Genomic DNA, 17,649 nt, shown 5'->3' with positions numbered 1-17,649 from the left:
ACTTGAGATCATACTCTGTGGACTCAGCCTTGGTAAGCCATGAGCCACATTAGAATAGCTGAGAGGCTATAGAAAGAACCCAAAGAATTTTTCCCTCACCCACTCACTCATTCACCCATTCATGCATTCAGCAAACATTTATCAAGTGTCTACCATGTACCAGGGATTGTACAAGGCACAGAGAATGATTAATAAGATGTGGTCTTTATCTTGGAGTAATTTACAAAGAAGAGTAACAGACTGGTTAAAAGAATTTAATGCCCCAAAGTAGGAACTGCTCTAACAAATAAAATGCTGAAGGAGGATGATTCACTCTTCCTGGGGCAGGTTTCACAGAAGACAGACCCATGAGCTCAGCTGGAAGGAGTTTGACAGATCACAACACAGAAAGGGGGCAAAATGGGTTCCCTGAATCTTTTAGCCAAATATATTGGGGAGATGGGAGGGGAATGGTAACCTTTTTTGTGCAAGGAGCATTGAAGGCAGGAAGGGTCTCCTGCGGCCACAAACAAAGAGGACTTGGGCTGTGGCAGCAGCTGGGCCCCTTCCTTTCATCTCTAGTCACCTGACCAGGCCAGTTGATGATAAGCCAAGATGCCCTGAGTCACTCAAAGAGAAGGACACGTGCAAGGACTGTCATGCAGTTCCACACTCAAGCCACACTTATAAAAATGTGATTTCTCTATCAGGACACATCACTGAAACATAAATTTTATCCACATTCTTTAAAATAATTACTATTTGGGGGCTTCCCTGTTGGCTCAGTGGTAAAGAATGCACCTGCCAACGCAGGAGACGCGGGTTTGATCCTTGATCCAGGAAGATCCCACATGAAACTAACAGAGCAACTAAGCCTACACACCACAACTATTGAGCCTGTGCTCCAGAGCCTGGAAGCCCCAACTACGGAGCCCACGGGCCTACAGCGCATGCTCCCCAACAACAGAAGCCACTGCAGTGAGAAGCCTGCAGACTACAACTGGAGAGCAGCCACCACTAATGAAGACCCAAACAGTCAAAAATAAATAAAATTATTTTTAAAAATAGTTACTATTTTGTTTTGCTCTATTTTGGTCCTTAGAAATTCAAAGCTTTTGTTAGAGTCAAATCTAAGTCAACAAAGAAAAATTGGTAATCAAGTAATGCCCTTGCTTCAGACTAGTTCCCTTCTGATTAGGGAGTGTTAGTCATTCAGTTGTGTTTGACCTTTTGTGACCTCATGGACTGTAGCCCACCAGGCTCCTCCGTCCATGGAATTCTCCAGGCAAGAATACCAGAATAGGTTGCCATTCCCTTCTCCAGGGGATCTTCCCAATCCAGGTCTCCTACATTGCAGGAGGATTATTTTACTGTCTGAGCCACCAGGGAAGCTCCCTTCTGGTCCCTAACTATAGCAGCTAAAAGTTTATTTCTGGGCGCTTACTGAAGACAGAGAATTCATCCCCCAATTCAAACAAAGCCAGGTGCACACCCACAAGACCCAAAGCTGCCCATGCTCTCTTTGCTCAATTTCTTGGCTTGAACAAATTTCTTAGACCTTTAAACTCTCTTGTTCCAAAATTTGCAGGTGAATAGGTTGTGTCACGAAACATATTTGATGTTATCTTAGTCTGTATCTAATATTTTTGTATCACAAATATTTTTCTAGAGTTCTAAAACAGCCCTCAAACCCTTATGTTATTCCAACTCTGATAATGTAAGAATGAATATTCATTCTTTCAACATTTAGCCAACAGTGATGCAAATGATTACTTATCCCCCAAAGACCCATTCACTTTTTCTTCCATTTTAGATGGCTATGGGCACCACCCAAAGACAGCATTTTCCAGTATACTTTGCAGCTAGGTGTGGCCATGTGACTAAGTTCATCACAATAAAATGTGCCACTTACAAGTCACTTACTTTGTAGGAAATTGCTTGTCTTTCACTTTCCCTCTATTACTCTTCCTAAAAACTGAAATGTGAAGGTAACACAGCTTCAACTATGCAGGAAAGACCTAAGGAATGTAGGAACAGCACAGTGGAGGAAACCCAGCTTGTGAATGGCTTCATGAAACTAAAGCACATCAGCAGTCTGAGCTCTTATATTTTTCTGAAAATTTACATGCAAGAGAATTAAATTTAGCCACATTTAAGCCACTGTATTTTTAGATTTCTTTTTAACAGCAATTTAGCTCGACCATAGTTAATATAAACATTCATTCAATGTCCATTGAGCATTTCCTATATGACAAGAACAGTATGCTGAGGAAACATAAAGTAATGAATGGACAGAAAAGCTCTCTGGGCATAGGTCACCATGGTCTAGAAGAAGAGACATATATATGTGTGTATGTGTGTGTGTGTGTGTGTGTATCCATGGGGTTGCAAAGAGATATGACTGAGACTAACACTAACTAAATATATATATTTAGTTATATATATAAATATATTTTTATTTTATTTAGATGGGCTTCCCTGGTGGCTCAGACAGTAAAGAATCTGCCTGCAATGCAGAAGACTGGGTTCAATCCCTGGATCAGGAAGATCCTCTGGAGAAGGGAATGGCAACCCATTCCAGTGGGCAGAGGAGCCTGGCAGGCTACAGTCCATTGGATCGCAAAGAGTCAGACACAACTGAGTGCCTAACACTTTCACTTTCATATTTATTAAACATATTTTTATTTATATATCTATTTTTAATATATATTTTTAGCTAAGGCCTCAAGATCTTAGGAAAAAATGGGACAACCTTGATTCCAGGTTGCAAGTCCCTGAGACAAGAAAGAGATTGGATCTTTGTACAGAATTCAAGGCAAGTGAACAATGTGAGTAGTGTGGCATTAGAAGGAAAGGTTTTCCTAAAGAGATACCCACATATATGTATTGCTGCATAGATATATTAAATTATCTTGCTTTTAGAGTTGTTCCTAACTCTATGTTCTTTTTTTAAAGCAGGTTTTTTTTTAAACTTCCTCTGCTGCTGCTGCTGCTAAGTCGCTTCAGTCGTGTCCGACTCTGTGCGACCCCAGAGACGGCAGCCCACCCGTCCCTGTGATTCTCCAGGCAAGAACACTGGAGTGGGTTGCCATTTCCTTCTCCAATGCATGAAAGTGAAAAGTGAAAGTGAAGTTGCGCAGTCGTGTCCGACTCTTAGCGACCCCATGGACTGCAGCCTACCAGGCTCCTCCGTCCATGGGATTTTCCAGGCAGGAGTACTGGAGTGGGGTGCCATTGCCTTCTAGTCACTCACATATTCCAGCACTGGATCACCTTGAAACCATAAGAATCCTATCTTACTTGGTAGCATCCCTAGATTCTATCTATAGAATTTTCCCCAAATTAAATCCTCTTTTTCCTAAGCACACAACTTCACAAGGATCTGTTCCATCTATCTCATCCTTCATTTTCATCCTTTCTAATTCACAAAACCCTAAAAGCCCCAAGTTTATAAAATTCTGACCCTCTTCTCTTTCCATTCCCTTGGTTGTCACAGTCAAATAGGGGGCATGAAGCTTATGTTGACATTTCCCCTACGTCTTGTCTTCTCCGGCAAAGGTCATCATAAAACCTTAGCATTTGACTCAAATGACATGTTGATCACAGTCCCAACCAGAATTAAAGGCTTACTCTCAAGTTACACATTTTGGGGAGAAAAGAATGTCACCTGCAATTACTCTATAAGACTTTTACAATAAAATCCTTAAAGTTTAAATGTATAACTAAATTCTAATAAAAATATTAATTTAAACTGTTATACAACATAAATCAAGTTATATACTTCATTATGATCTGTAAACTCCTTGAAAGGAGATGGCATCTTCTCTCTAAAATTTTGCATCATCTCTGAATAAACATTTTAATTAATGAAGGAGCAGAGTCATAAGACAGGATTCAATAGAAGGTAGCAAGAAAGAAACCAGATGACAAGAGAGCAGAAATTCCATGTGGGAGGAGGGATGGAGGTCAGGGAGAGGTGAAGCCAGAGGAATTCCTGGAGCCAGGAAAGCAAAACTAGAGGTATTCTCAAGGGCACCTGCAACCAATAGGTTCTGAATCCCTCACCTCCCACAGTTACAGATGCTCAGTTAGAGACTGCAAGGGGTGCCTTTGTGTCATTCTCAAATAGAAAGAAAAAATTAGAGGATGAGAAAGAGGAAACGTAAGGAAAAGAACAATGGGATGAGTCAAGCAAGTCAGGAGAAAGAGTATATACAATGTTACTAAGAATGAATCCTCAGGAATAAGACTGCAAAGTTGAAAAATAAATGTTATTCGATTTTCTATCTGGGTGACCCCTCCTCTCAGTTTTTCCTTCTTTAAAACAGAATGGGGTATAGCTATGTTGTGGAGAGGAGTTTAGGGAGACAATCCAAGTAAAGTGCTTAGCCTAGTGCCTAGCAAAACATGAGCCATCAATACGTCTCAGCTACTCTCCTACATATAGGCTCAGCCTCAGAATAACTCCTCCAGGTGATAAGATAGGAAAGCTGTAAAATAAAATAGAAAATAAGTTCTGTTCTAAAACTCAGTTAGGTAAATTTCTGTTTTCTTGGTGGACAAACAAAGGGCCAACTTTGGCTCTTTTCATGTACTTGTTCAGATTTCACAAGGTGAAAAGGGTGTGTTAAAAGAGTCCAAAGCTGGGGAAGGAGAGAAAATGGGATTAAAAGAAGTTGCCATCTGGCCATCTTACATAGATACTCTCTAAACCATATAGTCCAACTTCCCTTCCACAATCCCAGGCCATAGGTCACAATCTCTAAAAAAATTCAAAGCACCATTATTTGCTATGTCACATGGCACAATATCAGCATTCTTCTTTATAAGCAACAGAAACTAACTATTGGTTATTTAATTGGAAAAGGGACACATGGATAGCTCAGAAAATTGCTAGGAAGACTGGAAATCAAACTTGAAAAATGGAATATTTGGCAGCCAGAGCCAGAGCTAAACATCCACATAGCCAGTCTGGTGAGACAACCACCCTCACCACAAACCCTGATGCCACCAAGCCACTAGGCCTGACTGCTGCTGGATACAATCTCCCCTACCTTCACCATGGCTATGTTGGAAATAGGAGAGGAAATGGAGAAAGTAAGGATATGGCCTTTTCTGGCTCATAGTGAAAAATTCCCTAAACATAAAAGGTTCACATGCTGGCCAATCCTACTTAAAAAAAAAGGGAGGAGGGGGAGGAAGGAAAAGGAAGAAAAATATCTTATATAATAAGTAATGATACTTTCATTGTTTTACCTAAACATCAAATAAAAATTATATCACGTAAACACAGATGTTTATGATATAACATAAGAGAGGAAAAGTGGGCTTCCCTGATAGCTCAGTTGGTAAAGAATCCACCTGCAATGCAGGAGACCTGGGTTTGATCCCTGGGTTGGGAAGATCCCCTGGAGAAGGGAATACTCACTCCAATATTCTGGCCTGGAGAATCCCATGGGGTTGCAAAGAGTTGGACACAACTGAGTGACTTTCACTTCACTTCACTTCAAGAGGGGGAAAAGAATTCAAAATTGTGATACACAATAATTGTCTTTAAGTAAAGTATGTGGTATGTTCAGTCGCTCAGCCGTGTCCAACTCTTTGCGGCCCTTTGGACCGTCAGGCTCCGCTGTCCATGGGGATTCTCCAGGCAAGAATACTGGAGTGGGTTGCCATGCCCTCCTCCAGGGTATCTTCCCAACCCAGGGATCAAACCCAGGTCTCCTGCATTACAGGTGGATCCTTTACTGTCTGAGCCACCAGGGTAGCCCAAGTAAAGTATCAGATCAGATCAGATCAGTTGCTCAGTCGTGTCCAACTCTTTGCGACCCCATGAATCCCAGCACGCTAGGCCTCTCTGTCTATCACCAACTCCCGGAGTTCACTCAGACTCATGTCCATCGAGTCAGTGATGCCATCCAGCCATCTCATCCTCTGTTGTCCCCTTCTCCTCCTGCCCCCAATCCGTCCCAGCATCAGAGTCTTTTCCAATGAGTCAACTCTTCGCATGAAGTGGCCAAAGTACTGGAGTTTCAGCTTTAGCATCATTCCTTCCAAAGAAATCCCAGGACTGATCTCCTTTAGAATGGACTGGTTGGATCTCCTTGCAGTCCAAGGGACTCTCAAGAGTCTTCTCCAACACCACAGTTCAAAAGCATCAATTCTTTGGTGCTCAGCCTTCTTCACAGTCCAACTCTCACATCCATACATGACCACAGGAAAAACCATAGCCTTGACTAGATGAACCTTTGTTGGCAAAGTAATGTCTCTGCTTTTCAATATGCTATCTAGGTTGGTCATAACTTTCCTTCCAAGCAGTAAGCATCTTTTAATTTCATGGCTGAAGTCACCATCTGCAATGATTTTGGAGCCCAGAAAAATAAAGTCTGACACTGTTTCCACTGTTTCCCCATCTATTTCCCATGAAGTGGTGGGACCGGATGCCATGATCTTCGTTTTCTGAATGTTGAGCTTTAAGCCAACTTTTTCACTCTCCACTTTCACCTTCATCAAGAGGCTTTTTAGTTCCTCTTCACTTTCTTCCATAAGGGTGGTGTCATCTGCATATCTGAGGTTATTGATATTTCTCCCAGCAATCTTGATTCCAGCTTGTGTTTCTTCCAGTCCAGCGTTTCTCATGATGTACTCTGCATATAAGTTACCTAAATCAAATCCCTTATGATTATACAGTGGAAGTGAGAAATAGATTTAAGAGCCTAGATCTGATAGATAGAGTGCCTGATGAGCTATGGAATGAGGTTCGTGACATTGTACAGGAGACAGGGATCAAGACCATCCCCATGGAAAAGAAATGCAAAGCAAAAATGGCTGTCTGGGGAGGCCTTACAAATAGCTGTGAAAAGAAGAGAAGTGAAAAGCAAAGGAGAAAAGGAAAGATATAAACATCTGAATGCAGAGTTCCAAAGAATAGCAAGAAGAGATAATAAGAAAGCCTTCTTCAGCGATCAATGCAAAGAAATAGAGGAAAGCAACAGAATGGGAAACACTAGAGATCTCTTCAAGAAAATTAGAGATACCAAGGGAACATTTCATGCAAAGTTGGGCTCAATAAAGGACAGAAATGGTATGGACCTAACAGAAGCTGAAGATATTAAGAAGAGATGGCAAGAATACACAGAAGAACTGTACAAAAAAGATCTTCACACCCAAGATAATCACGATGGTGTGATCACTCACCTAGAGCCAGACATCCTGGAATGTGAAGTCAAGTGGGCCTTAGAAAGCAGCACTATGAACAAAGCTAGTGGAGGTGATAGAATTCCAGTTGAGCTATTCCAGGTCCTGAAAGATGATGCTGTGAAAGTGCTGCACTCAATATGCCAGCAAATTTGGAAAACTCAGCAGTGGCCACAGGACTGGAAAAGGTCAGTTTTCATTCCAATCCCAAAGAAAGGCAATGCCAAAGAATGCTCAAACTACGGCACAACTGCACTCATCTCACACGCTAGTAAGGTAATGCTTAAAATTCTCCAAGCCAGGTTTCAACAATACGTGAACCGTGAAATTCCAGATGGTCAAGCTGGTTTTAGAAAAGGCAAAGGAACCAGAGATCAAATTGCCAACATCTGCTGGATCATGGAAAAAGCAAGAGAGTTCCAGAAAAACATCTAGTTCTGCTTTATTGACTATGCCAAAGCCTTTGACTGTGTGAATCACAATAAACTGTGGAAAATTCTGAAAGAGATGGGAATACCAGACCACCTGATCTGCCTCTTGAGAAATTTGTATGCAGGTCAGGAAGCAACAGTTAGAACTGGACGTGGGACAACAGACTGGTTCCAAATAGGAAAGGGAGTACGTCAAGGCTGTATATTGTCACCCTGCTTATTTAACTTATATGCAGAGTACATCATGAGAAATGCTGGACTGGAAGAAACACAAGTAAAGTATGGATGAGGTCAAACACTGAACTATAGGAAAAAGCTGTATTTGGAGGAATGTGATGGTAACTGGGTTATTTTCTTTATTAACAATTGTATCTGTATGCTATTATAGAACCATGCTATTTCTTTACTAGGCTATGAGTATTACAAGCAAATCATTGTCTTTCTGAGAGCTTTAATTCTATCAGGAATAAAACCCCAAATAGAAAATTAACTTTTCTCTATGCATGTGCATAATTCTATATATTTTAACAGAACTAAGATCATTCATAGTGTACCTGCAGGCTTATAACAATCTGACACTAGGCTTCTAAAATATAAACATCTTAAATCTGAAATTAATTTCAGTTCAGTTCAGTTCAGTCACTCGGTCGTGTCCGACTCTTTGCAACCCCATGAATCATACGCCAGGCCTCCCTGTCCATCACCAACTCCCGGAGTTCACTCAGACTCATGTCCATCGAGTCAGTGATGCCATCCAGCCATCTCATCCTCTGTTGTCCCCTTCTCCTCCTGCCCCCAATCCGTCCCAGCATCAGAGTCTTTTCCAATGAGTCAACTCTTCGCATGAAGTGGCCAAAGTACTGGAGTTTCAGCTTTAGCATCATTCCTTCCAAAGAAATCCCAGGACTGATCTCCTTTAGAATGGACTGGTTGGATCTCCTTGCAGTCCAAGGGACTCTCAAGAGTCTTCTCCAACACCACAATTCAAAAGCATCAATTCTTTGGCCCTCAGCTTTCTTCACAGTCCAACTCTCACATCCATACATGACCACAGGAAAAACCATAGCCTTGACTAGACGGACCTTTGTTGGCAAAGTAATGTCTCTGCTTTTGAATATGCTATCTAGGTTGGTCATAACTTTTCTTACAAGGAGTAAGTGTCTTTTAATTTCACGGCTACAGTCACCATCTGTAGTGATCTTGGAGCCCCCCAAAATAAAGTCTGACACTGTTTCCACTGTTTCCCCATCTATTTGCCATGAAGTGATGGGACCGGATGCCATGATCTTCATTTTCTGAATGTTGAGCTTTAAGCCAACTTTTTCACTCTCACTTTCACTTTCATCAAGAGGCTTTTTAGTTCGTCTTCACTTTCTGCCATAAGGGTGGTGTCATCTGCATATCTGAGGTTATTGATATTTCTCCTGGCAATCTTGATTACAGCTTGTGCTTCCTCCAGGCCAGCATTCCTCATGATGTACTCTGCATATAAGTTAAATAAGCAGGGTGACAATATACAGCCTTGACGTACTCCTTTTCCTATTTGGAACCAGTCTGTTGTTCCATGTCCAGTTCTAACTGTTGCTTCCTGACCTGCATATAGGTTTCTCAAGAGGCAGGTCAGGTGGTCTGGTATTCCCATCTCTTTCAGAATTTTCCGGTTTATTGTGATCCACACAGTCAAAGGCTTTGGCATAGTCAATAAAGCAGAAATAGATGTTTTTCTGGAACTCTCTTGCTTTTTCCATGATCCAGCAGATGTTGGCAATTTGATCTCTGGTTCCTCTGCCTTTTCTAAAACTAGCTTGAACATCTGGAGGTTCACGGTTCATGTATTGCTGAAGCCTGCCTTGGAGAATTTTGAGCATTACTTTACAAGCGTGTGAGATGAGTGCAACTGTGCGGTAGTTTGAGCATTCTTTGGCATTGCCTTTCTTTGGGATTGGAATGAAAACTGACCTTTTCCAGTCCTGTGGCCACTGCTGAGTTTTCCAAATTTGCTGGCATATTGAGTGCAGCACTTTCACAGCATCATCTTTCAGGACCTGGAATAGCTCAACTGGAATTCTATCACCTCCACTAGCTTTGTTCATAGTGCTGCTTTCTAAGGCCCATTTGACTTCACATTCCAGGATGTCTGGCTCTAGGTGAGTGATCACACCATCGTGATTATCTTGGGTGTGAAGATCTTTTTTGTACAGTTCTTCTGTGTATTCCTGCCACCTCTTCTTAATATCTTCTGCTTCTGTTAGGTCCATACCATTTCTATCCTTTATCAAGCCCATCTTTGCATGAAATGTTCCCTTGGTATCTCTAATTTTCTTGAAGAGATCTCTAGTCTTTCCCATTCTGTTGTTTTCCTCTATTTCTTTGCACTGATCGCTGAGGAAGTCAAAGTGAAGTCGCTCAGTCGTGTCTGACTCTTTGCAACCCATAGACTGTAGCCCACCAAACTCCTCCGTCCATGGGATTCATCAGGCAAGAATACTGGAGTGGGTTGCCATTTCCTTCTCCAGGGGATCTTCCCGACCCAGGGATCAAACCCAGGTCTCCCACATTGCAGGCAGATGCTTTAACCTCTGTGCCACCATTACATTATTACTGTCATGTGTGAGAGTAATATGAGGCTTCAACACAGGAGAATTAAAACCATGGGCTGTAAATTTCAACTTTACCCACCACTCAGTACGTAATGGTGAGAAATGTAGAGAACTTCTCTAAGCTTCAGTTTCTTGATCTGTGTGTGTGTTAGTCACTCAGTCCCACTCTTTGCAATGCCATGACTGTAGCCTGACAGGCTCCTCTGTCCATGGAATTCTCCAGGCAAGAATATGGGAGTGGGTTGCCATTGCCTTCTCCAGCAGATCTTCCCAACCCAGGGATTGAACCCTGGTCTCCTGCATTGTAGACAAATTCTTTACCATCTGAGCAACCAGGAAAGCCTGTTCTCTATCTGTAAATGGGGATAATAAAACTGATATCATGATGGCCAATAAAGACATGAAAAGATGCTCAACAAAGAGAAAGATGATAATCATAGAAAAATGATTATCTACAAAGAAGTATCTTTGTAGAAAAACTACAAAGAAGTATCTCCTCACACCAGTCAGTAGGTATATATATACCTACAAACAATAAATGCTGAAGAGGACGTGTACAAAAGGTAACCCTCTTGCACTAATGGTGGGAATGTAAATTGATAACAGCCACTATGGAGTACAGTATGGTGATTCCTTTAAAAACTAGCAATAAAACTACCACATGACCCAGCAATCCCACTACTGGGCATATACCCTGAAAAAAGCATAATTGAAAAAGGAACATATACCCCAATGTTTATAGCAGCACTATTTACAATAGCTAAGACATGGAAGCAACCTAGATATTCATCAACAGATAAATGTATAAAGAAGATATGGTACATATATACAGTAGAATATTACTCAGCTATAAAAAAGAACAAAAATTTGTCAGTCCTAGTGAGGTAGAGCCTGTTATACAGAGTGAAGTCAGAAAGGGAAAAACAAATACAGTATATTAATGCATATATATAGAATCTAGAAAAGCTTGTATTGATGTATGTATTGATGAACATATTTACAGGGAAGGAATGGAGATGCAGGTACAGACAATGGATTTGTGGACACAAAGAGGGAAGGAAAGAGTGGGGTGAATGAAGAAAGTAGCACTGACATATATACCATGTGTAAAATAGATAGCTGGTGAGAAGTTGCTATATAACACAGGGAGCCCAGCCTGGCACCCCATGATGACCTAGAGGGGTGAGATGGAGGGAGGAGAGGGAAAGGAGGGAGGCTCAAGAGGGAGGGAATATATGTATAATTACTGCTGATTTCCATTGTTGTACAGCAGAAACCAACACAACATTGTAAAGCAATTTTTCTCCAATTAAAAAGAAATTTTAAAAACCCACATCACAAGGCTGTTATGAAGACTAACTTAGATATAATACAAATAAAATTCTTAGCTCAGCATCTGGTACTAAGAAAATGAATAATAAATATTAACATAAAAAGAATAAGTTGTCACAACTTGCTAAAGTCTGGATCTCTCTCATAGAAGGAGTGTATATATATTAATAAGATAATGAACTGCAAATGAAGTCCTTATGGTTCATAGGAACCAGAATGCTCTCAACTTCCATGGTGCCTGAATCAGGGAACAACCAAGGAGTTAACGAACCATCTGAGTGGCTTGGGCAGGGCAGTTAAGAAGCCTGATATTTTCTTGATTTTGTCTCTGTTTCAATAAAAAATTTCTGAAATGGATCCGCCAGTTCTTTATCCATGGGATAGGAAGGATCTGAGCAGTCACCTTTTCTGTAGGATTCTAGGAAGTAAGTAGGAAGGAAGAAACCCTCTGGCCATATATCTAGTTATCCAAACCTACTTCTTAATAACTTTGGGATCTTCAGCAATTAATTATTATTGAGATTAATTATTATAATTACAATACTTAACAGAGTAATCATTAATGTTACTAAATATATCTAGCTTGAGATTAACTTTTGCCTGCCAGTTTTAATACCCACTTAAGTACATATTAAAGATATATGTAAATATTTTTTCTTACCAGTAGCACTGCTAGCACCTTTCTGGGCCTTGGGTTCTTCACCTGAAAGTGGAAAAACCAAGTTACATGTCTAAAGGGTCGGACACGACTGAGCGACTTCACTTTCACTTTTCACTTTCATGCATTGGAGAAGGAAATGGCAGCCCACTCCAGTGTTCTTGCCTGGAGAATCCCAGGGACGGGGGAGCCTTGGTGGGCTGCCATCTGTGGGGTCGCACAGAGTCGGACACGACTGAAGCGACTTAGCAGCAGCAGCAATGTCTCTTCTTACCTTATATTCTTTGATTCAAAACTAAATAACATCAGTAACATTGTAATGTTTGTAATTATGCCAAGCCCTTGCTCAGTTTTGGAAATTAGAAAAGTAAGAGGAAGTAAATTGTAGCAAATGTAGCACTTTTCTACATAGAACTCAGCCCGACTTCATGCAAATTGAGGTCTGAGAATAACTGGCTTCTAAAGATTGGCTCTCTTTAGGCTTCATAATTCATGCCTCTAAGTTCTTGTTGAATCTGGTTCCTCTTGTTATTCTCAGTCAGCAAGTGTTAAGTGGTAAGATAACAGGAGGAGTAACCCCTATGGGTGAGGATGAATTATTCTTTTCCTTTTTTCTTCAATGGAAATTGTGACTGGATTTTCAGTATATAAAATAAACAAATGCAAACTGGGGTGTGGGACATCATGCATTCAAATGTTTTCAGCTGTATGGATGTTAGCTTTCATAGCGACAGTACATCTATAATTTACATTAAATATTTTGAATTTTGTCCACATGTTAGGCATGCCACAGACATAATTTGTGAATATAAGTGGTATCTTTCCTTGCAAATAATTTCCTTAACCAATTACTGTAAGATATGAAAAAAAAAAATCTTTTATTCTTAAATCAATCCTCCCACTGACTGAATTGTTAATTTTGACCTCTCTTTAGCTTTGCTTTCATTTAAATATTTGCCATTTGGTAATTTTCCCAAGCATGTACAGCCACAGTTTGCATATACATCTGATATTAAAGTTTCCCAACTCTCTAATTCTTTACCAGTGAGCAATCATCCATGCTAGTACCTGTATCAAACGTTGATAATCTGATAACTCTTTGTAGAGGACTTATGTGGTTAGCTATCTGGAGAAACAATACAACAAAATGGATAAGAATTTAGGCTCTGGATTCAGTGGACAAGTCACTTAGCATCTTAGAATTTTCCATTTCCTTATCTGAAAATCAAAATAATAAAATACTTCCTTCTCAGGGCTGATTAGATGAATTATTGTCTGTAAAGTATCTGACATAGGACCTGGCTCAGGGTAACCACAAATAAACACCAGATTTACAAAAATCTGAAAAATCACATAAATTTTACAGAATAACTTACAAGTCAACAAAAACGTACATCTTATTTTCTAATTTAAGAATCTCAAAGCACAGAAACATTAAGTATCCTATCTAACCCTATACTGCGAAGGAGAAAAGAGTAAACACAGGTGTCTTGAATTCCAGTCCAGAGCACTTTCCGAAGAGACTATTTCATCATTATTAAACGTCAAGAGCCCTGCCCTCAGGAAGCTTAAGAACTCTTAGGGGGAGTCAAGACTAACATACAACTCTAGTTAGTTGTTCTATAACAAAAGATGGAGTACTAAGGTACTCAGCTGAAAGAGTGGGAAGTGGTTCAGGGAACCTTCTAGAAGCAAGGCGGGGTTTGACTCTACAACTTAATGAGAAGAAGACATTTGAGAACCCAGGATGTTTCCCTGAGCAGAGAAGTACTTGTCTCTCTAGGAACATTCACTACTGGGGAACTGTTTAGAAACTCACCACACCTGCAAACCCCCACCTCTACCCTCAAAGCATCTGAATTGAACCAGAAGGGGAATTAATATATTACTCAATTAAATACACTTTGAAAATCTGGAAAGAGGAGACAGGCCGGGAGTAAAGCCTCCCTCCGCTTTCAAATCAAAAAGGTGAAGCCTAGGCTTCCGACCTGGGTTTCTTCTCCTCGGGGAGAACGTCCTGTCCAGCACCCTAGGTGGGTTCGCTCGCGGGAGGGACACAAGGCCCTCACCTAAGCCGCGAGGAGTTAGGCGGCCGCCTGCGGCATCGTAGGCCGCAGCTCAGCCCCTGGGACTCGCTCCCAGGAGCCCAGACTCGGGGGTGCTGGCTGGGAAAGAAGGAGGAGACTGGAAGCGGGATGGTCCCTAGAGGCACTGCGGGGCTCTCGGCCGCCGCAGGGGACGCGCCCCGACTCCCGCGGCGTTCACTGTCAACCCCGCGGGCGCTCGGCCGGGATCGGCAGCGCCCGCACACCCCGAGACCCGGCTGCTGGTGCCTCCTGATCCGCGTGGGTCCCGCGAGGACGCGAAAGGCAGCCGCGGCGTTCGCTCCGGATCTCAGAGCGAGAAGGCAGGGAAGCCGAGGGCGGAAAGTAGTAGTAGCCGTGATGTATGGGCTCTCTCCACCCGCCGCGGGCCCGCGGAGACCAGACGGCAACCCCCACCTCCCCCGCCTCTGCCAACCCGGTCCCCGGAGGCCAGGTCTCTGCGCCCGCGATGCTCTCCCAGAGGTTCAGGCAGCTGCTCCCTGTAAGCGCTGAAGCAAGGACCCCATTTGCTCCTCAGAATGGAAAATTCCTGTCCAAGAACATTACTGACATTGGGTGGGGGCGAGGAAAGGGTCCCTACCATCTTAAGTCATTGCTTTCTGCCTTTACGTTATGGGTCTGGGCGATTTTTCTTTTAAAAGGCAGCAGGTCGTAATTTGTGAAATGTCAAGCGCAGCTATAATGTTTCCCGACTTAAAAAGAAAAAAGCCATTCAATAATTTTTCCTTTATTTTCTGTTGCAAAGTTACTCAGTGCTTAGAAAAAAACAAAAAACACTTAAAAACCAAATAACCACCCAAACCTAAAAGGAAAACGTAAAACAATCTGATTTCTATTGATTAGCCCTGTGACTAGACGTTTTACAAACACATTTTTAACAAGAAAAATATAATGGGATGTTTTAAAATGGAGACATTTTAGATGTGTCTGGAAATGTTGGAAAAAATTGGTCTTTTCATTCATTTGAAATAAGCTAAAAACACAGTCTTTCTCGACTATTTTGCATGATATAACGGACCATAGGCTAGAGTCTACTGAGTAGCTTCGCTTGATTGATACTTGTTTTCAGTTCTGCAGCCTGAAAGGCAGCTATATTGGATAATTGGCTTTGTTTAAAATAAGGCTGTAAAACGCTAGGGATTCCAGTTCAGTCCTTCAAACACTGACAGGCATAGATGTCTCTTTGGGCAGCAAGTTCTGCTGAGATCACAAGGACCCCACTGAGGAAGGAAATCGAGGCATGTTGTGATGCAAGGAAACTTGATGTTAATTGGTCTTAGAGTGTGTGCTTGTGTGTGTGTGTCTGTGTCTGAGTTTTAGGTTCATGAGTGAGTCCTGGAGAAAATTAAGAAATTTGGACCAGAACCCTTTAGGAGGATATGCTGTGCCACAAAACAAACAGAAACAAACAAGCACACACACACACATGCACAAAGAGTCAGGGTTAAGACACCCCCTGGAATGTTCCTGCATCTCTAAGCCCTTTCGAGTGATACCTCTTGCAATTTAAGGGAGGTTGAACTTGGGTTCAGGCAACTCCTCTTTCATTTACTCTTCCCTAGTATAGATTTAAAAACAACAAAAATATACGTATGTTGAACATTGCCTGCTCTACCTCTATTTTTTATATTTTAAGAACACGTGTGTTTAACAGCAAGTAGCCCAACATTTTGTTGTTCAAACAAGATGGCAAAAACATTCCATCTGCCATACTGGGAGATTTGTTTCAAAGATTCTGTTATCCTGATGGCCTCAAAATAAAAAACTTGACTGAGTGTGTGGTTAGTAAGCCAGAAGTAAAAAAGTTTAAACAATATCCAGCCTGAAACTAATCATATTGAATAAAATAGGAAGAAACAAAATTAGGAATTTAAAATTCAGAGCACTGACCTCAGGTGCTAAGCCACTCTGGTTTTCATTTAAGAAGTAAGAATATTGATATTATGGGCTCTGTGGCAAATCAATACACCTTTGGGTGATTTATCTCTCTGATTCATAAAATGGGAGTTTGGGTAGATGGATTTCTTTCTGTTCTGGTCACCTAGGTACAAGAATTCCTAAGACAGAACTTCTAGGTGTACTCAGAAACTCAGGCAAAAAGGTGATTATTTACAGCAGAGGGTCACCAAAGTTAGCTGTCTAGTGAGTAGCTTATCTGATAGGGGCATGCTAACTCATGTTCTTGTGTGTATTGAAAAACCATAGCATTTCTGAGAGAGGTATTATTCAGTCCCAACCAATATAAACAAAGATACTGTTCATGTACCAATTTAAAAATTTTAAAACCGAAGTGTTGCCTGTCGTTCAAAATAGTAAATTAAAGACTCAGACTCCTACTCAGACTTCAGCTGCAAGGATGATTATTCTTCAGGAAGAAACACAATCTGCAGTGACCATTTTTCTTCACAGACGTGATCAGCCATTAGAAAAGCTTAATAAATCCCTATTTAGTATGCATTTATGCAGTGATTACATGAACTTCGACCTCTGAAGAGCTGTAGCAATTAGCTTCAGTGTCCAGCATCTTCTCCCACCATTCCCCACTGGCTTCCTTGGGTCTTCCTTTCTCATCTCAGCAGTTTGTGTGCTAGGAAACATACAGTTTTAAAGTTGACTTTCCACCTGAGGTATTTGCTTCTGCTCAAGTCACTTCCCCCTCTGTTCCCCCTACTCCTGTCTAAACAGCCATCTCAGATGGATATTGGGGCTCTGATCGTTGATATTACTCAAACGCAAATGGATTTCAATTCAATCTTGCCCTGTACTTTCGCAAAGAAGATAAACTCTAATGGCCCAAAGAGTTTCATTTCATAGCTTGTGGCATCTGAAATAAATCGGATCTCTTCTGTCAGGCTAATTTAACATTTTTTAAATATTCAGTGTAATTTATTTTAAGTGAAATGAAAGCTAGTGGCTTGGCAGAAAGCTAGAGGAGGTGGCAGGAGGGCCGCTGAAAAGCCCGTCTCCATGCGCTGCACCCTCACCCCCTGCCAAAAAAAAAGCCAGGAAGGCAGAGGAAAGTGTTTTAAGTTTCTAGTAAACACCGTTTAGCAAAAGAATAATAGGAAAGTTATCCCTTTCTCAAAGAGGGATGGAACTATAATTGTTGCCTTTAGCAGAGAGCTCAGATAAACCGCTGGGACTCATTCTAAAGTGACCCATCACTGCATTCATCTCTTCTTGAACTTTCAGTGAACCTGAGATTAAACAGGGGTGAGCAGCTAAGCAGTTTGTTGTTAGCAGCCTTTTCAACAACCCTTTCAGACTGAGTAAATATTGATCGGTTTGAATCTGATTGCCCCAGAGGAAAACACCAGGGCATCTGAATAGCCTCCAAAAGTAAACTT

The sequence above is a fragment of the Bos javanicus genome, chromosome 4, assembly GCF_032452875.1.
Source record: "Bos javanicus breed banteng chromosome 4, ARS-OSU_banteng_1.0, whole genome shotgun sequence".
Taxonomy (NCBI): Eukaryota; Metazoa; Chordata; class Mammalia; order Artiodactyla; family Bovidae; genus Bos; species Bos javanicus.
The sequence above is the reverse complement of the archived record's forward strand: the minus strand, read 5'-3'. Positions refer to the sequence as shown.